Genomic DNA, 21,510 nt, shown 5'->3' on the forward strand with positions numbered 1-21,510 from the left:
TCTTGCCAGAATCTTTTAAATAAAATTTTATACAATAATTTTTACAATTTTCTTAAGGTACCTTTCTCAAATATTATCAATGCTTTTACAATATTCAGGTATTTACACATTCCTATTATACATTAATTTTAGTTTTACTCGCGAGTAATTGAAAAACAATACCAAAATAGGTAACAACTCATTTCTCGCCGTTTTGGCGATAAAGGTAGGCCTTCACATGAGGTAAAACTTCTTGAATTCTGCCACTTGCAGTAAGAATGAAAAATTAACTTAAAGTTTCAAAGTAACATAAAGTTTTACTTATCTTTGTGATATTCAGACATCCTTTTTTCTGCCCAGTCCTGGAAAGTGGCGAAGACGACGGTCTAGTTTATCTTCCTTCTTGTGCGGGTTCGCCCTTCGGGTCCTTCCTCCATGAGCTTTCTTTTTCTTCCAGTGCGGTCACCCTTGAAGACCTTCTCTTTAGCATCTGCCTGTGGTCTCGGCCGTTTGATGGCAGCTGGTCTTGGCGGAACCGGGACAACTGACTCTCGTTGTTGCCTGGATCTCGTTGCTGGCTGTTCAAATTCCTGTTGCTTCTTTGCATCTGCAGCTGGTCTTCCTTCATCAATTCGTCGACATTTGCTGCGCAGATTCCTATCCGATGGGTAGATGTTCCGTTTTGGAACCGTGTTATAGTTGCTGTCATTTCTCCTGGCTCTCTTTGCATTAGTAGTACTTCTCCCTTCTTCATTCTGGGGGTGGTCGTGCCCTCTCTTTTCTGGTCGGTGGAACGGCTTCTTTTTCTTGTTACCTTCAGTTTTCCAACGGGGGAACTTTCTTTTCAATTGCTCCTGTCTACTAATGGCTTGCCCTTGTGATTGTCGTTGTTCCACCTGTGGAGCTTGTGCCTGCCGTTATTGTTGTGTTATTGGCATTTTATTACAATTATAAAATGGTTTTATCTGGTCAACGTTTGCGGTGCAGGTTTCACCATTCCTGGCTGGTAACACCACTACAGCCTGAGTTACTTTTTCTATGACATATGGTCCTTCAAATCGTGGATAAAATTTGGCAGTTTTATCTTCTGGTGCTGAAGAAAGTGAATGCTTAATTTTTAACACTTCACTCCCTACTTTATAAGTTACTCCCCGTCGTTTCATATCATAATACAGCTTCTGTTTTCTTTGTGCTACTTCAGTGTTCTTTTTTGCTTATTTAATTAATTTTTCTATATCGCCCATTTTAAATTCTGGGGCTCTTTGTTGAACATAAAATAATTTATCTAATGGCGTTATAGCCTTTCTGCCTAAAAATAACTCAGCAAGAGTTTTGCCCGTCGTATCATGTTTTGCGGTCCTAAGGGCGAAAGCTAATTCATTGACATAGTTATCCCAGCTTTTATGATAATTTTTAACATAACTACGGATAATTTTCACTATATTTCTATTGACCCGTTCCGCTATATTTAATTGCGGCCGATACGGGACCATTTTTAAATGATGTATGCCCAGTTTTGGGCACATGTCTTCAAATATATTACTTGCAAATTGAGGACCATTATCCGATATAACTTTTAGGGACGCCCCATATTTTGAAATATATTTATTAAAATAGAAGCAGTAACTAATTTCGCGGAGACTTGTTTTAAGGGCACAATTTTGGTCCACTTACTAAAATGATCAACCATAACAATGAGATACCGACTGTTTGGGTCTCATTCCAAATAACACACACTAAATAAATTCGCTGGTTCGATTCTTTATTAATTCTCATAATTAATTACAATTAACTCATAGCTGTGACCAGCCCTCTTACACCGTCGATGGCGAGTCTCAAACTCGTTTGATCATCACTTTACAGATGCGCATGCGTGGATTACATTACAGATGCGCAGGCGCGAACATGCCGCCCCGCGTTGCAATGCTTAGCATTCAACTATTGTAATTAAGATATAGCATAAAAATTTAAACAAGTATATCATAAACAATTTTGAATAAGTACTATTACATAAAATCATTTTTATAATTAGACATTTACCATATACATTAGCGTACATCTCAAAGCAATACAATATAACATTTCAGTTACATAATGACATTTTATGTGAAGCACATTCAATACTGTACAATAACTATAAAGACAATACTCATTTTTGTATTGGTAAGACACATAATTTGGTAATTGGTCGTTTGAAAGTTCCAGTTTGAGTTTTTACATTACACACGCGAACCTTTCCATCTTTACCATAAAATACTTCTATTATACGACCAACCGCCCAATCACAATAAGGAAAATTATCTTTAATTAAGACCATGTCTCCAACTTGTATATTGTTTTTAGAACTTTGCCATTTAGATCGATTTTGCAAATGACTTAAATAATTGCAGTTCCATTTTTTCCAGATAATTTGTACTAATCTTGTGATCTGTTGCCACAATTTTAACCTGTTAATGTTAACTTCCGTGATATCTGGCTCTACCAATTAAAAAATGCCCAGGTGTTTTAGAACCTCTAAATCATCAATGTCCAAAGACAAGGGTGTCAATGGTCGGGAATTTAAAATTCCTTCAATCTGAATCATAATTGTTAAAAATTGTTCAAATGTCAATTTTGCATTACCTACGACACGTTTGAAGTGGTACTTAAAAGATTTAACTCCAGCCTCCCAAAGGCCTCCAAAATTAGGTGCTCTGGGAGGGAGAAATTTCCATTCGATATTCTCAGAACTCAAATAACCAGCTAAAAGCTCATCTTGTTCGTTCACTAGTTTGTTTAACCTCTTTAATTCTGCATTTGCACCTACAAAATTCGTAGCGTTATCACTAAATAGTGTTAAACTTTTACCTCTTCGTGCAAAAAAAAGTTTCAAGGTAGCTATTAATGCTTCAGATGTTAGATCTGTTATCAGCTCTAAATAAACGGCCTTAGTAACCATACAAATGAATATACACACATAAACTTTTTGATACATACCTTTTCTCTGATTTTTGTATTTAATTAAGAATGGGCCACAGAGGTCAACTCCAGTACAAATGAATGTAAGATTAGCTGTGATTCTTTCCTTGGGTAAATCACCCATGATTTGCTGAGCTACAATGGGATTAGCTTTAAAACATATTATACAATTTTTTACAGTTTTTCTACAAACATTTCTACCATTTACAATCCAAAATTTTTGTCTTATATGATATAGCAAAGATTGAGGACCCACATGCAAATATTTTAAATGATAGTAATTAACTATTAACTCTGTTAATTTATGTTTAGAAGGCAGAATAATAGGAAATTTTTTCTCATAAGTTAAATTGCTATTTTTTAATCTACCTCCAACTCTCAACAGTCCATTACTGTCAATGAAAGGGTTAAGACTTTTAATAGAACTATTTCTTGGAACAATACCTGATTTTTAAGATCATTTATCTCATTTATAAAATACTCACCCTGTACTAATTTTATTAAAGTTTTTTCAGCTGCTCTCAATTCTCCCACTTGTAAATTACCTACCTGCTTTTGTTCTTGCTTACAATTCTTGTAAAACCTAAAACAAAAACTTATAATACGAATTAATTTTAAATACTTATTACTGCAATTCAATAAATCATTAACAAAATTTTTCACATTCAGATTTAAACAAGTAGATAGTTCAGAATCAGCAAAGTTTTTAAGTTCATTACTGTCTTTTTCAGTAATTGCTTCAGGTATAACTCTTATAGGGTACTCATCCTTCATTAAGAAGTCAGGCCTGTTCCACCACAGTTGACTTAGTTGCAGTTTTTTGGCAGACATACCTCTAGATATGAGATCTGATGGGTTTTCTTCAGAAGCGATATGATGCCACTGTGCTATTTCAGTCAGATCCTGTATCTTTGAAATCCGGTTTGCGACAAATGTCTTGAGCAGATGTGGCTCTTTGTTGATCCATGACAGCACAATCATAGAATCGGTCCAAAGGTGGTAGTAGTAAGCTCCAATTTTAACGATGATTTCACTCGATGCATTAGTTTAGCTAATAGCACTGCTGCGCAAAGCTCAAGTCTTGGGATTGTAGTCTTCTTTAGGGGTGAGACACGCGATTTACTGCACACCAACCTCACTGATGTATGGTTTGTTGCTGATGTTGCTTTACAGTAGATAACTGCTCCATAGGCGGCCTCTGAGGCATCACAGAAACCATGTAATTCAATCTTGATTCTATCTGGTAATAAAATACATCTAGGGACTTCAATGTTGTTAATTAGCTGCAAGGTAGTGGAGAATTCTTTCCATTCTTTAGCCTCCTTTTCTGGCAAAACATCATTCCAGTTCAATTTCAACAGCCATAATTTCTGCATAAATATTTTTGCTACAATTATAACTGGGGAAATTATACCCAATGGGTCAAAGATGCGAGATCTGACGGATAACACTTGCTGTTTCGTAACCTTTACGTAGTCTTCGATTTTAACGTTGAAGCTCAAACAATCTCCTTTTGACTTCCATAAAATACCTAATGCTTTAGATTCTTCTGATTTACCAAAGGGATATGTTTTGTCGCTTGTTTGACACCGTTCAGTAGCATTACTACAACACTTATGGAGTAACATGCCTCCACTCTTCAAAATGCCTATTAATTGATTTTGAAGTTCTAACGCAGAACTTAGCGACTCAGCTCCAGATAGAATATCGTCCATGTACATGTCTTCTCTCAGTACAGGTGCTGCTAAAGGAAATTTATCTCCTTCATCCTTTGACAGCTGTACAAGTGTTCTCATTGCTAAAAATGGCGCACTCATAGTTCCATAGGTAACGGTGGTTAGCTCAAAGTTTTTAACTGGCTTATCAATGCCTTCTATCCATAAAATCCTTTGCAACTTCCATTGATCTGGATGGATAGAAATAGCTCGATACATCTTTTGTATATCAGCAGTGAAAGCAAAAATATATTTCCTGAATCTCAGCATAATTGAGAATAAATCATCTTGTATCACACCTCCATTATACTGTATAGAATTTAGAGAGTTTCCTTTGGTTGTCAAAGAAGAAGCGTTAAATACTACCCTCAAGGGAGTCGACTTACTTTTCTCTTCTCCCCTATATACTCCAATATGAGGAATGTAATATGAACCTCGTTCCTCTTCGCTTTCACTCACCTCAACCATATGTCCTAACTGTTGATATTCTTTTAAAAAATCTGAATATAATTTTAAATATTCGGGATTCTTTACTACGCGTTTCCATAAGGAATTTAATTTACTCGTTGCAATTTGTTTAGAACTTCCTAAAGTGTCCGGATCCTCCTTTAATGGCATTTTAACAACGTACCTACCGGTTTTATCTCGTGTATAATTTTCTACGAAATGTTTCTCACAAATTAAAAATTCTTTGTTTTTGGGTTTATCAGTTTCAATATTTTCTAATTCCCAAAATTTTCTAAGAGTTTTATCTAAGTTGTCTTCTTCCTTTATCAACCCACAATGAACCCTGTTTTCAGTCTCTGTTGGAATACTTCCAGACACGATAAAACCAATAACTGTATCTTGAAAAATAAGATCAGGATTATTCATTCGAATTTGACTCGGTTTCAAAAGTTCATAAAAAACTCCCGCTCCCAACAACATATCTACCCTTTCTGGAACATTAAATCCTTCATCTGCTAATTTTAAATTAGGAAGATCTTGCACTGAAATTTTAATTTTGCGCGAAGGTGTTAAATCAGCAGTTATTTTTGGAATTACTAAAAAGTCCAAATTCTTTATAAAAGTTCCTTCTTTATTGCATATCGAAGCATTAATTTTATGCTTTATTGTTAAAGTAGCATCATTTATTCCCGAAACGGAAATGTTTGTTTTTTCTTTCTCTAACTGCAAATGCTCAATAAGATTCCGTGTCAAAAAGTTCGACATACTGCCCCCGTCCAATAGACACTTCACTCTGTGTTTCCTTCCCTCGTTATCAATTAGAAAACATACGACTGTTGAAAGCAGAACTGTACTCTGTTTATTCGAATAATTGCTAATAAATGCCTTTTGAACGAACTCCTGCGCATTAACATTCAAGGTAGATGAGTCATCTCGTTTGGGAACGTTGCAGTCAGATACATTTGTTTTGTTTTTATTTTGTTCCGATGAACATTCTTTCTCCTTATTATTATTTGCTTTCGGAAAGTGAATAGTTTTGTGGTGCCGTTTTTGACAAAAACAAGAATATTTCGATGGGCAATTTGATACTGAATGCATATGTAGACAGTTAAAACATAATTTATTAGATTTCACAACCTGTACTCTTTCTTGTACCGGTAATTTTAAATACGATGGGCATTTTGCCAATCCGTGATTCTCGTGGCATAAAATACAGTTCTCTGTTTTAACATCTGATAAAAACACTTTAGCTACACTTTTTGAGCTATTATACTTACGATTAACATGCGAATTCTCAGTAAGAGGTTTTCCTCGTGACGTGAAATATAAATCTATTTCTTTACCTAACTCACTAGGTGAAAACCATGAATCACCTTGCCTCACAGCAATGTGAGAAGCTGTTCCCGTATCTAAAGATTGGTATAACCTATCTAAAACTATTAGTTGTTTGAGGGTCTCAAAGTCAGTTACCTTCCTTAATTTTAAATAATAATCCCATGCAGTTACTAAGCGTGAAGCAAACTGCACATGAGTTTCATGTGGTTGTTTAACAGTTTTTCTGAAGTTTTCTAAACACGAATATGGTGTTGGCTGAAACTCCTTTAGAACTACTTCTTTTACTTTTTCATAATTCGCGATATCCTTATCATGTAAATAGGTTATTATATTCGAAGCTTTGTCTCCTAACAGATTTAACAGAATTTCTGCTTTATAGTCCTCCGAAACATTTTTTGTAATAAACGCTCGTTCTAATGACGAAAAGAAAAATCCCCAACTCTCAGGCCGTATAGGAATTTTTACAGTTAAGGTTCTGATACTTTTTATTAATTGATCTAATGACTCTGATTTTGTTTCGGTTTCGCTTACACCATCAAGTTTAGTTTCTGCTTTAAGCTTAGCCAACTCTAACTCATTCTTTGATCTCTCAAGTTTTATTTTTTCTAACTCGACAAGTTTTTGCTATTCCTGTTTTCTATTTTCGATAATAGAGTTTGCTATCTTTTTTACTAAATCTTGTTTAGTTTTAAAAATTTCACTATTCTCAATAATATCAGTCAAATCTGCTGTAGTCATTTTTTCGTCCACATTTAGATTTATTTCTAAGGCAATAAGCCTTAAATCTTCTTTTTTAGCACCCTTAAATAACATTGTTATTTATAACAGAACAAGCACAGAAAGTACAGGATTAACAAGAGAGGAATCACTTACCTCTGCAGTGATTCACTTTTGATGAATATCCGTATCCAAAATCAGCGATATTCGTTGAAAAGAACAAGCTTGGAATACTGGCAAACACAAACACTCCTGTGTTCTCAAAAACGAAACACTACTTATTCATGCACAAACTCACACTCCAGTCGACTACGACCAGATATGTTTGGGTCTCATCCCAAATAACACACACTAAATAAATTCGCTGGTTCGATTCTTTATTAATTCTCATAATTAATTACAATTAACTCATAGCTGTGACCAGCCCTCTTACACCGTCGATGGCGAGTCTCAAACTCGTTTGATCATCACATTACAGATGCGCATGCGTGGATTACATTACAGATGCGCAGGCGCGAACACCGACTTTTATTTAACTGACTTTTAGGGAAAGGGCCCAATAAATCGATGCCAATTATTTCATTTGGAAATTCCGATTTAATGCTATTTAGAAACCCGGCCGGGCGGAAATTAATATAATTAACTGCTTGACATGTTGGGCAGGACTGGACATACGCCCTTGCTAACTTTTGCAGCTCACGAAAATAAACTGCTTCGCGTACGCGTTGGATGGTTTTTCGAATACCAGCATGAGAAGCTAAAGGGGAGTCGTGTAACTCCTGCAGTATATTTAATCTAAGACTAGCTGGGATAACAGGTCGAAATTCCTTGTTGGAATAGTTTTTGTATAAAATAATAGACCATCTATTAGTTCGTAATGGGCCGCCCTATTTCTTATCGCTACAATATCTTGGTGGCTAAAATTTTCAGGATACTTTAAATAATCATAAATATTTTTAAATTCAGGATCCTTACCCAGTTCGGTTATTACAGTTTCTCGGGAATGTATCGTACATGCTGTGAGCATTGCCACCTTTACAGTATTACCTTCTTCATCTATTTTTATTCTGGATAGGGCATCTGCTACGATATTTTCCTTTCCGGGGGTGTGCTTAATTACCAGATTATACTCTTGTAACTTGAGTGCCCATCTTATTAACCTTGGGGATAAGTTTTTTCCTGAGTACAATCTAGTTACCGCCGCATGATCAGAGTACACTGTTACTGGCGCCCTTCCAAAATACACTCGGAACTTTTGCACTGCTAACAGAACTGCAAGTGCCTCTCTCTCAGTCGCGGAATAATTTCTTTGTGATTGATTTAAAGTTCTACTAAAAAAATGCCACGGGCTGCTGATTTTGCGAAAGTACAGCTCCTACCGCATAATCCGAAGCATTCGCTGAAATTTCTAAATTCTCATCGTTTTCAGGAAATTTCAAAACAGTTGCTTGCGTTAATGCTTGCTTTAATTTTTCGAAAGCACTATTGGCTTCGGCCGTCCACGAGAATCTTGCCTTTTTCCTTTTTAATTTTAACAATGGTTCAGCAATAGCTGCAAAATCTTTTATAAAGGACCTATAATATGAACAAAGTCCTAGAAAAGAAAAGAGCTTCTTCGCCGTATTTGGCGGCGGATACTTTTGCACAGCGATTATTTTTGTTTCGTCCGTCTCGATTCCTTTCTGAGATATTTTGTAACCTAAGTATTTTGATTCAGGGGCTGCAAATTTGCACTTTTCGACATTAACTTTTAGACCGGCCTCATTTAATAATGAAAACACCTGTCTTAAATCCTGTACATGTTGGTCCAGATTATCACTAGTAATAATGATATCGTCTAAATAGATAAATGTGGTCTTTCCTAGAACAGGCCTTAGCACAATGTCCATACATGGCTGAAATGTTGCCGGTGCCCCTGATAGGCACATCTTCTGGTTTAAAACCTATTTGAAAATAACCAGTCGTTAAGTCTAATGTAGTCATATATTTTGTAGAAGTTATGTTCCTTAAAATTTCTTCAATAATAGGTAACGGATATACCGAATATTTAGTCATGGAGTTTAATTTACGATAGTCAATTGCAAAACGCCACCTTTTCGGATGTGTTACTGGATAGTCATTATTTTTCTTACATAACACAACCGGGCTAGCATAACTACTAGAGATGGGCGTTATGATCTTTTTACGTAACATATCTCGAATGTGCCACTCTATATTTTTTTCTTTATTCTTATCATACCGATACGGTTTGTGGCGAATTGGCAGTGAATCTCCTGTGTCGATACTATGGTTAGTAACTTGAGTAAATCCGGGAATATCACTAAATAACGAAGCAAATTCACTTACCACTTAAAGAATTTTTTGTTGCTCTCCCTTAGGCAGGTGGTTGAGGTTTAATGTGGGTGGTTCTCTTTTTTTCTTCTCGAACTGGTTGCATGGTCAGCTTAAGGGACGCTTGGTTGAAATCCAGCGTTGCTTCTGCCTCTGAAAGAAAATCGATCCCTAAAATGACATGTGCTTGTAAATTTTTTACGATAAAAAACATGATCTTTACTTGCTCGTCCTTGATGCGAATATATAATGGTATTTTACCTATGCATTTGCATCTTTCTCCCTGCGCAGCTAACACTGTCGTATTATCCGAATTATATATTCTGTGTCTACGGAAATACTTCCTAAAAAAATCTTCTGCCACACAGGAACACTGCGCGCCTGTATCCAGGATTGCGGTGGCTGGGATGTTGTTCACCAAAACTTCAATCTTTGGAAAAGTCAAATTTTTCCCAACAACTGTATTTAACTTGAAGGAAGAGGGGTTTTCTTGGCCTTCGGATTTCCGCACCCTCCCGTCGGCAGAAATCCGTTTTAGTTTAAATTTTCTGTCTTTCTTTCCATGCCTTCCTTCTTTTTTCTTTTTTCGCTAGCCTTCAGACTTTTTCTGGCTTACTATTAAACTGTCGACGTTCGCCGGTTGTTTTTGGATACTCAGGTTTCCTTGCCCACTGATTCGATTTGCTTCCGTAGCCGTGTTCTTGCTTTTGCTGTGGTCTTGGCGCACCAAATTGGCTTCGTTGCTCATACTGGCGTCTTCTTTCAATGTCCGCCGTTCTTCTACTTTCAAACTGGATTGCTAGCTCAAATAACTTTTCCAGTGTAGTCGGATTCCTTAATTCAATAAAGTCTTGTACTTGGGGAAGTAACCTAGGGAAAATCACTTGGATTATCTCAGGATCCGGACGGCTTCCATACAAGAGTTTAAAGACGTGAATTTTTCTTAAAATAAAGGTGGAAAGATTTTCAATTTGTTTCTGGTATATGCTGAAGAGTTCCGCTTCTAATTTGGAACGATTTCTTACGACAGGGAAGGCTTTTACTAAGGCAGTCTTGAAATTTTCCTAAGTATAGGTGGAGCTTCCGGGTTGACCCAAGAGGTTTCTGCCTATACATTTGAACCAATTAAGTGCTTGGCCGCTCAAAGCGCTGGTAGCTAAGGTGACTTTCTGGAATTCATGGACTGGATACAGCATGAAGTGGTCATCCAATTTCTCCAAAAAACTGGTTACCGGTGAGTTTCCATTGAAGGTTGCTTCTGGTTTCATCGTTGCGCGCATGGTCTGCACAGTAAAAAAAAAAAAAAAATCTGTAAGGTTACTAAGAAAAGTCGTGGAAACTGGGATGCCATGGACTATTTGAGTAATCAAAACAGGAATGTTCTTAGTAACTTTACAGAGATTATACCTGTAATGGTTACAAATGTTTGACATGTAATGTTACAGGAAGATATTCTGTAGGCATAACGAAGTTTTTGTAAGTTGATTACCAAAGCATATGTCTGTAAGGTTACAGATCTTCGATCTGTAATGTTACAGGAAATTATCGTGTAAGTATAACATGGTTTTCATATGTGATTTACCAATGTATACATCTGTAAAGATTACAGGAAATAATAGTGTAAGTAGATCGTAATTTTTGTATGTGGATTACTAAAAGGTAATTTGCAGATTACTAGTGTTTTGTTTGTAAGGTTATTGCAAGTGATTATGTAAGGAGAATATGTATTTTTATGTGAAATATTAAAGGATATATATGTAAAAGTTGCAGATAATTTACTTTAAAGTTCTTCACATAATTATGCATATGGAACATATTTGTCTTATACAAAATACATAAATGATGTATTCTCAAATATTAAATATTTTGATTGTAATATTACTATAAATAATTACACATGTAGAACATATGTTTCATGTGAAATGTCTACTGCTACTGCTTGTAACAAAACATGCTGCATTTATTTATTTGTGGTGAAAGGGAAGTTATGTAACTTTAATTATTATTAAGTTGTTTTAAGGAAAAATACTTTAGATTTTTTAAAAGATGTACAACATTTTCTTTCAAAATATTCCCAATGTTAAAAAGAAGTTCAAATTTTATGTTTTTCTTGTATTTGTATTACTTTGCTTTATTGAATTTTAAGACATCTGAAAGTTACATATGCATCATGAAATATCTGGAAAAAAAACTGGTGTATTATACTTAATGGTTTTTTTAACAATAAATTAGTAATGTTGAAGAATTCGTCCTTTTCCCCCCGCTGAACACTGGTAGTCGGTCCGAGGTTCAAATCCCGCAAACGGGTTGTTTGCATGGCCATTTTCGTGGTTTTCCCCACGTGTAACGTGTATACAAGCCAGTTTCCCTTCGAAAGTCCTCCACAAAGGCATTCCTTCCCTTAGGCAGATAGCCCTAGTGTGCTTTGCCATACTTAAGTAAATTAAACCAAACCATTCTCCTTTTCCCCAACTGTGTAATCTAAAGAGACTGCAATTGGATATGATTACAGTAAGAAATATTTTAATGAAATTGTTTCAATAAACAATTCTAAAGTATTTTTTCAAATTCTAAAAAAAATTACAGTTATAACTCAACAATGAACTTAAATTCAGTTATCACCAGCTATCCAAAATTAATTATTTTCATGCTTAATTGCATTATTCATTTAAATTACAACATATAATTCTTTTAGGCATAAATCTCTTCTGCTACTGACCATTAATTGAAGTAATAGATGACAGTTGTACAGGCATTTTGCCAGATTTAAAACTTAATTAATAAATTACATCCTTCTCATTGAATATAAAATTGCAGAATTAGTCCTAAATTTAAATTTTCAATTATTCCTTGTACTAAAACATTTATTGCCTACAGGCAGCCAGACAGTACGCTGAACACTAGCATTTGGCTCTAGACTCAAATCCGAGAGAATGGGCTGCCTGTGTAAATGTTTGTGTAACATGAAGTTTTCCTTAAAATATTCCTTTCCTTGGACAGATGGCCCTCTCTTGCTTTGTCATATTTCAAATAATCAATTCAAGCATTTAATGTAGGTATGACTTCACAACTTCATTCCAAATTCTAACTGAAAAATTGAACAGAATCCCTTGATACTGTGTCTATAATACATGATGAATATAGAATGATCTTAAAAATGTAAGGAAGAAAATATAACTTATTTGGAAATGCCTTGATGCTATAATTATATTTTTCTCTGCTACGCCTATATAATTAAGAAAAGTAGACTTAAGAATGTAAAAACTGAAGATAAAGAATTCAAGCGTTATTAATTGATATGACAGTAGTAATAAACTAACAATTTACAATGAAAAATTGCTAATGCATTATGGTTCCTTAAAATTTTAATTTTCTATCCTACTGTTAATTTACAAACATAATGGAACTAATTTATCACTATAATCAAAATGACTCTGATTTTCTTCCTTTAACTGATGTCAAAATTACGATGATTATTTCAAAATTCCTGTGGATGATTTAATTGTTCTCAAAATTTTCTGTTCATTTATTAAACGCTTCAGATTAATGTTTTTGTTATCATCATTTCAAACCACTTTTAAAATGTTTAAATCTTCATTCAATAAAATTACATTTTTAGATAGATTTTTATGGAATAAAAAATTCTGTAAGATAATATTCGTTCACACAAGATATTAACTTAATATTTGCTCATGACTTATCAAGTATTCGATGAAGCCTTTTAGTGTAACATACAAGTTACATAAGGAAACATTTCATTTTAATGTAATATTCCATAATAATATATTTTATTTAAAAAATATCGTATTCTGAAAATTGATGAAAATATTGGATATTGCAATGTATTTCACTCCTAACATAATACAGCTAACGTGAAGATCTATAATCAACACTCAATATAATTCATAATAATGAATTTCGTTATACATAACTACATATTGCAAGATTAGATCTAGTTGACAAAAAATATTAAAGATAATATAAAAGATCTATTTGGTTCCAGCAATTTAATGCAGAAATGAAAATACTTTTAATACCATATATTAGTGGTTCTCAACCGTTTTAGCTTTGCTAGATCATGCCTCTCCTCCTTACCAAACTTGAAAAATAGATATACACTTATTTTGATTTTATTATATTTTAACGTTTTTATAAATTAGAAAAAGATATGGAAAATATTGATATATACAAAAACAGATCTTGTATTTAACCTCTCGAAGCCGGCTGGTACAGCAGTTGTACCAGGAGAATGACTTTCTCAGACGCCGGCATTGGTACAACTGTCGTACCATCCATGCCCTCCCCATTTTAGAGAATCGCCTATCTGTAGATCTTTGGGTGGTCCATTGTCGCTGCTCAGAGTAGCTGCTGGCTACGCATTATTTCCCTCTTCTTATCAGTTTGGCTACATTTTGGCAAAAACCGCAGGTTTCGTCTCGCGCCAATATACTTGAAAATTAAATAGAGGCCATCTCTTTCTCAATCTGTCTCATAATTTTAATGCTAATTTTTTTAGTGCTGACTTTTGCTATGATTAAAACGTCAGCGATTTTGCACGCTCTTTAAGCTTACCATATTTAATGTTTTTTAATCATAACAAATAAGAATAGATTTAGATTTAATGCTCTTCTAGAAAATAGGTAAAACGGCTTTTATCGTTTACTTCCTTTTCATACTTATGAATAATAAGATTTTATTTTGACATTTTTGTGGAGTGCATAAAACCCTTAAGAACTGTTAACTCTTTCAAAGTGCTTCTATTATGCAGGCAATTTTGTCTGATTTATCAGGAGATAAATAAGAGACAATTGTATGCATAATAGTTTTTGTGATTTTCATTCATTCAGTGATTGCTTTCAATGATTTTCATTGATTGTAAATTAAATAAAATCAATTTATCTTTAGACCGTCTTTTAGGATGAGATCTGCCAAAAAGTATTTAAATATCAGTAAAGCTCACGTTACTTCTAAATTGAATCAAAACATAAGTTACATTTTACAAAATTTCGGCCAGTTTTATTTGCTGAAATTCTTATACTCCTCAAGAGATAAAGCGAATTCAGACAAGTTGATAAAAAAATATCTTTAAAAAAGGTTGTTATTTTGTCTGTAATAAGGTGTATGTCAATTTACTATTAAATGTATGAAAATTAGGATTGGATTACGGAAAAGCACGTGAACGCTATCTGCTTAAGGGGATGGATGCTTTCGTGTAAACCTTTTTAAGAAAAAATTGCTCGCATCTACGTTCTTGGTGGAAAACTCCACAAACGTTCTTCGGTATTGATTGGATTAATTTTGTTCGCTTACTGAATTACATCAAAGCACACAACAATTACCTGTATAAGGGGAGTTATGCCTTCGCGGAGGACTTTCTAAGAGAAGCTGGCTTGCATTTACGTTACACAAAAACCGTGAATCCAACTATTTATCCGGGATTCAAACCCAAGCGAGCTACAAGTGTTCAGCCACTTTTACCGCTCTACTGAAGTGCCCGTAAAAATATTGATAAAGGAAAAGTATTGAAATAACCGGTTTAATTTACTAACCTATATTTCTCAATAGACAGTACATAAATTACGCATATGAGGGGGATTATTTTGTGAATAAATAAACTGTATTGCACTTTTCTCCACTATTTCATGTTACGATGGAATTATTGCATTTCAAAGTTATTTTTCATGAATTAATTTTGCTCTTCATGATTTTTGATATTTACAAAGAGAAAATTCCACGCTTTAAATAAAAAAAATACACGAGAAGATACTTTATGCAAAATTTGGCGTAAACGGTTTTCTCAATTTTGCTTTGAAAATATTCCAGGGTAATCGTTTTCATCACCGGAAAAAATATGAAAAACAGATTTACTACATTGTGTCAACACCCAATATTTCCTTATTCTTTTGAAAACGTGAAAGATTACTCTTTCTAAAATAAATTAGAAAATATATTATTTGCAAATAGAATATTCGTTGAAAATGAAATAGACTTCAACTTTTGGATATAACGATGGTTTTAGACGAAATTTCTACCTATGAAAAGAAATTGACGTATAATTAATTCTTCATGAACATTTAAAACTGTTCTCAAAATTCTTTTGATGATTGCATGTATAAGTCACGGATTTTTTTCTCTGCTAATATAAAGAAAAGCTACTTTTACAAAGAAAAATTCTCGTTAAAGATATACCTTCTTTGCCTGATAATCCAATGTAATATTTGTTAAAGTTAAATGATTAAAATGTATCTCGGATTTTGATTTTTATATTATAATAACAAAATTATCGAAAAAAGCAGATTTAAATCTCTGTTATCGTTATGTAAAGCTTTATTATTGCTGTAAGTTCATCTCAAAATCTAATTGTATTGAATCTCATTCTAATCGTCTAATGGTAATAAATATTATTATTATTATTTCATTAAATTAGTCATTACCATTATTTTATTAATGAAAATATGTTAGTAAAAATCGCATTCCAGCCTGCAGACTTATAAATCTAGTTCGTATTTACTATATTTTGTTAAATTTTGTTCTCGCTTTCTAATTTCTAATACGAAAATACGCGAATATAAATGAAGAGTGAAAACAAAGTTAAAAAATTCACAAATTATTTACGAGATTGATTAGAAATAGTGAGTGAAATATAAACATCGCATACATTTTGTTCTAAATAAAGTGTGCACTGGATATGCATCCAGTACTGCATATTTATTTATGCACTATTTATTTAGAACTTCATTTAAATGAAAGCAAAATAATCATCGAAAAAATTGCAAATCTAGTAACCCCTCTACTATGGGACGTAAGCGTCCGACAAACATGTAAATTTTACTTCATCCATGGAGGGGAACTAACGACTTTTCTCATTAGGAAAATGTCAAAGAGGGGCAAAACTGTTTCGGATCGCGCCGGTCTGAAGGCTATATTATGAGAATTTCGGCCCGGTTTTAGAAGGTTAAAATAAACAGAAAAAAAAAAAAAAAAAGAAGAAGAAGACTTATACAAATGCTACAATGAATCTTCTATTGTAGATCTTGAAAATTGTACACACTGTGAAAAATGAATGTGACAAACAAAAATTGGTTTAATTTTGTACACAATTCTTTTGCATACATATCAGTGAACACTGGGGGGGGGGAAATATTTATTATTCCAATACCCAGAATATAGAAACAAAAATAGGTTTATTTTTATTTGAAAACTATACAAAAGGAAAATAAAATAAAAAAATAAGTAAAATTTATATATTCTTCTTCTTTTTTAATTAATCATAATTGTGTAGAAGCAGTCCTCTTCTTAGGATTCAAAGCATGGCTCCTAAATAAAGAAAAAAAAATCACATTCTTTAGAAGTACATGATAACATATTTTAAATTTGTTATGTGACATTTTAATTCAGAATCTCTTCATAATAATTACATTTGCAAATGCACTTGCACATATTCCAAATGATTTAAATCTTTTTTTAAAATTAAATAATTAAAGTGCAAACAAGATTCATATTGGTCCTTTCATGAAATCATAAATTGCATGTATCATCCATTTTTGAAGCAAAAGCAGTACAAGTTTAAATAATTCATTTTGCAGAAAATAATTTGAGGTTTATTAGATATTTACTATATTTATTTGTAATATAAAATAAATCTGTAAAGTAGTTTTAATAATGATCAAATTTTTTTTAAGATTAAGTTCTCTAGAAATCCAAATGCATTAAGGTAGCATTTCTCAATCTGTCGATCATACAGCTTGCCCTCGTGGTCCTCTGAAGTTTTGAAAAGAAACAAAAAAAATTTAGTTGAAAAATCTCACAGTTTAAAAATTACATATGACAATCATTTATCACCTTTTCTCGTAAGATAGACATTTTATGAAATTTATTATTGGTTACCATACTTACAGACTTCCCACTCAGTCTTAGCAATAAAAGATGGATTTACAGCACTATAACTGTGGTACTTCTTACCATCATATATCCAAATATAGAACAGCCATGCAAGAATTACAACTCATCCTTCTCATTAATATTAGTAATATATCATTGAAATATTAGTAATATAACTTTTCTTCAATGGACTTAATTATAAAATATAATGGATTTTAATTATATATTAAAAATATAAGTGTACTAGTAGTAATATATGCTAAAAAATTGCTTTCGAAGGGAACAGCAGCAAGGTGATTCACAAATTATGATAATTCACATAATCTCTATTCGAAAAAAGTTTGAGAATTGCTGAAACAGGAAAATTAATTAAATTATGGTTAATACTGGTAATTTCAGTCATATGCTTTAAGCTTGGTCAACATTAAAAAATTCTCAGAAAGTGTTATATCAAAAATTACTTTTCCACATAATATGAATTTATACGTAACAGCATTTAATACTCAGCCCACTTGCAAAATATACAAAATTTCGAAATGCATGTATATGTATAAGGCCAATAATATAGTTATCAATGAACATCAATTAATGCATGAACTTCAAAACTTACACAATTAACAAACACATGAACAATGATGTTACATGCATTTATCCTCTGAATTAACTAGTCAGTTTGGGTATTTTCTATCTTAGATATCGCAAAAATTTATTGTGGATTTAATAATATTTTAAATGTTCCTCTCATAGACATTTTAATACTTCTATTTTTTACATAGAGTGTCATCTTTAGTTTTACAAATATTCATCTGTTCACTAATTAAGTTTTACAGCCAGAACAGATGATACCTGATTATATTAAGTGGTATTTAAGACAGAAACTTACTTACTGGTACTTAACACAGTTGCTAGAAAAATATTACATAGTGAAAGACAGGGTATAAAGTCAGAATCTGAAAACTTATTGACTTACTAAGTTATTAAATGCTTGAAATATTTATGATTAGATAATATCTTTTACATCACCGACATCTAACAGTGATATGATGTACTTCAAGTATAAATATACAGTAAAAGCTCTCTATAACTTTCCATAATTTTGCACAATTTTGATATTTAATGGAAGTGGTTACTTCACAAAGCATGATTCTTAGTGATAATTAATATCAATGTTTGTATCACCAGAATACTTGACATAGTCAAAGAGGTATAGTTGCTGAGGAAGGCTTTTCTGTACTTCAAACAGTGGTTTACCTATTTTAAAAAGTATATTTTTCCAACATTGTTATTTTAAAAGTTTATAACTCCTACTCTAAAAAAAATTTGATATTTTTATGCTTAAGAATCATTCATTTAGTTGTAACTTACAGGAAGATATCTTAAATGCCTAAAATGTTTTAATTTATGAAAAACAGCAGTTAGAGTTTATTGAAGGGTGCTCCCTGTATTATCAAGGGAGTACAAGTTTGTGCAATTCTCTGATGTTTTCTTAAGTGAAAATAGGTCGATGTGTACATGGATAAAGTCAAGGGAGTGCACGATGCCAAGTTTGTACAATTTCCTGATTTTTTGAAGTGAAAATAGGTCGACGTGTACATGGATACCGAGTATGTGCAATCTCTTGTCTTTGTGTAGTGGCGGTTTTTGGCACACAAATCGTAGCTACACAAGCCAAAATAACATGGTCAAAGAATTGCCCAAACTCGGTGTCCATGTACCGCCAAAAATCGCCAATTTTTGCCAAGGGGCACCCATAAATATGCTTTTACCAAAACAGGCTTTAAGGCATACTGTCAATTACATTTTAAATTCTGGTGATTTTTCAACACTAGTTCAAATACTCTAAGCATATGTTTGCATAAGTTACATAACTTTGCAAAGTTATACTTTGCATACTTTTACATAACTTAGCAAACATGAACTATGAAAAACAATCTCTGAGTTTACCTTGACCCTTGGATTTATTAAATCTATGACACTTTTAACGCCAAAGAAATTCGATGACCGAAAATATGCGATGATTTATTTAATCTGGTTTTAAAATGAGTCATTTTAAGTTTGGCTATATCAACAACTTATATTACTCTATTGTTGGATAGTGAATTTGTAATTCTTTTTCATTCTTGAAATATATACACATGACAGAATTGGAATAAAAATTTTAGGTTTTCCAGATGAACTCATAGTTTGAACTAATTTGTTGAATTTTATCAAGTAGTTCTTAAAAATACAACCGACGATTAATTAAAACCAACTGCAATTCAAATTGATATTCTTTGTCAAAAAGAAGCGGTAGAACTTATTTTAAACATTCAGCAATATAGTTTTCTGAACACATTTTTTAACGTAATGGCAGTTTCAAACATAATAAAGAGAACAACATTCATTCTAAAGAAGAAAATTTTGAAAATAATTCACATTAAAATATATCCCAAAGAGATTTTTAAATGAAAAGATGACACAAAAGAATTATTCTTGAAAAATACATGTGATCTCAGATATAGAAGAAATTTGGCATTGAGCTGATTATTGAAATTAATATATCAACTGACATATCATTACTTAAATTTCCATGATTTGATATTGAATGCTATAACTATTAAATCTTAGCAAATGCCTTTTATAATGAACGTTGCACCAAATTTACAATACAAAATTAATAGTAAATTTATATGTAAATTTACATAATAAGTACTAGAATGAATGTTGTACCATTTTATTAATATTTTACTTTTCAACAAGCATAAAGGAAAAAATAGAATTTTTTTTCTGTAATATTCATAGTATGTTACATCATAGTTAAAAATATGTCAAAGTCATCGCATTTCGATTATTGTCTTTTGTAAATGCTGGTTATAATGTAACTTAATAGATGCTTTATAAGTTGGTAAAGACTATCTTAACACGAAGATTAGAACTATCTTAACACAAAAAATAATATACATTGAATACTTTTACAAATATGTAATTGCTATCCTACTATATAATCTTTTAAGGCGAAACTTATCGCATGTATTAATGAAATAATATTCCATTTTTAATTTATGTTATTTTCACGAATTTTTTAAATATATTACATTTTTTTCTTTTTCGTTGAGATTAATAATAACATATATAGTGTAATAATGCTCTGAAAAATATTCTAACGCAGTTCCTGCTGGGATTAATGAGAACATGTATGGAATAATAATGTTACATCTGTCCACAAAATGAAAAATATGAATATTCTAACGCGATATGTTTTAAAAGATACATAAATATTTAACATGAGAAATTATTAGACTATAGATAGAACATAAATATTAAACTTATTTGTTTTGAAACTAACATATTAACAAATTTGTTTCTGTTTCGAAATATGAGCAGTTTAACCGCATACACCTGCAGATGTAACGAATAAAAGTTGTTATTTTACTAAATGGAAGGAACACAAGCTCTGTGTTCAACACAGGTTTACTTAGAAGTACTAGGATTATAAGCTAAGCATTAAAAGAATTTAATTATAGATAGTGTAAAGAACATAACAAATACATTACATAAAATTAATAAAATACACACCAAACACTAATTTCGAACTTACCTTCACAATATGACACCAGAGCAAAAATAATGGCTAACATGGCGACTATCATTCATCTCTCCCGCTAAAACGCTTTTTTCACCTTCTTCCTGATTGGTTCTTCTCTCTCAGCTGTTTTAAGCCACGTGATCACACACTACGGACAAAATCAAAGCAAAACGTCTTGAAAAATTCCTGTAGAGTTTACAGTTTCTTTCGGTTCTGTGTTCGTTACAGGTGTTTCCTTCGTAATTGCTCGCATTTCTGTAACTATACAAGACTTTTGTGTGTAAGCTTCGAGGTTTTTTTTACAGTGTGGACGATGTGCCCAAATCCTTCCAGGGCGGCAGCTGGCATTTCTGGATTCTGAGCCCCTTCTGCAGGCACCACAGGGTCTTCTTGAAACTCGGCCATGGTTATTCTTCTTCGTCGGGCGCCACTATCAGGACTTGTATTCCTCTTTACTTGCTTTGGAAACATGAACTGTCCTGACTCGGAACAGGGAGCTTACTCAAGCTATGTTCAATAAATTGTGAAGTAGACAATACACACAGGAAGGGTATACGAAACCCTTTATTTGTCTATCTTTAC

General features: G+C 32.8%; 1 long non-coding RNA gene across 1 annotated transcript; it reads right to left on the reverse strand.

Moving 5' to 3' along the window:
* Positions 1-16,647: 16,647 nt before the first annotated feature.
* Positions 16,648-21,079, reverse strand: LOC146998150 (uncharacterized). The gene is made up of 2 exons (XR_015040024.1): positions 20,941-21,079; positions 16,648-16,799 (listed from the first exon to the last, which is right to left on the reverse strand). It is a non-coding gene; the product is annotated as an uncharacterized LOC146998150 (long non-coding RNA).
* Between the last annotated feature and the right edge of the window lie 431 nt (positions 21,080-21,510).

The sequence above is a fragment of the Stegodyphus dumicola genome, chromosome 3 (genome assembly GCF_044657685.1).
Source record: "Stegodyphus dumicola isolate Sdum_Otavi_A_Nest chromosome 3, ASM4465768v1".
NCBI lineage: Eukaryota > Metazoa > Arthropoda > Arachnida > Araneae > Eresidae > Stegodyphus > Stegodyphus dumicola.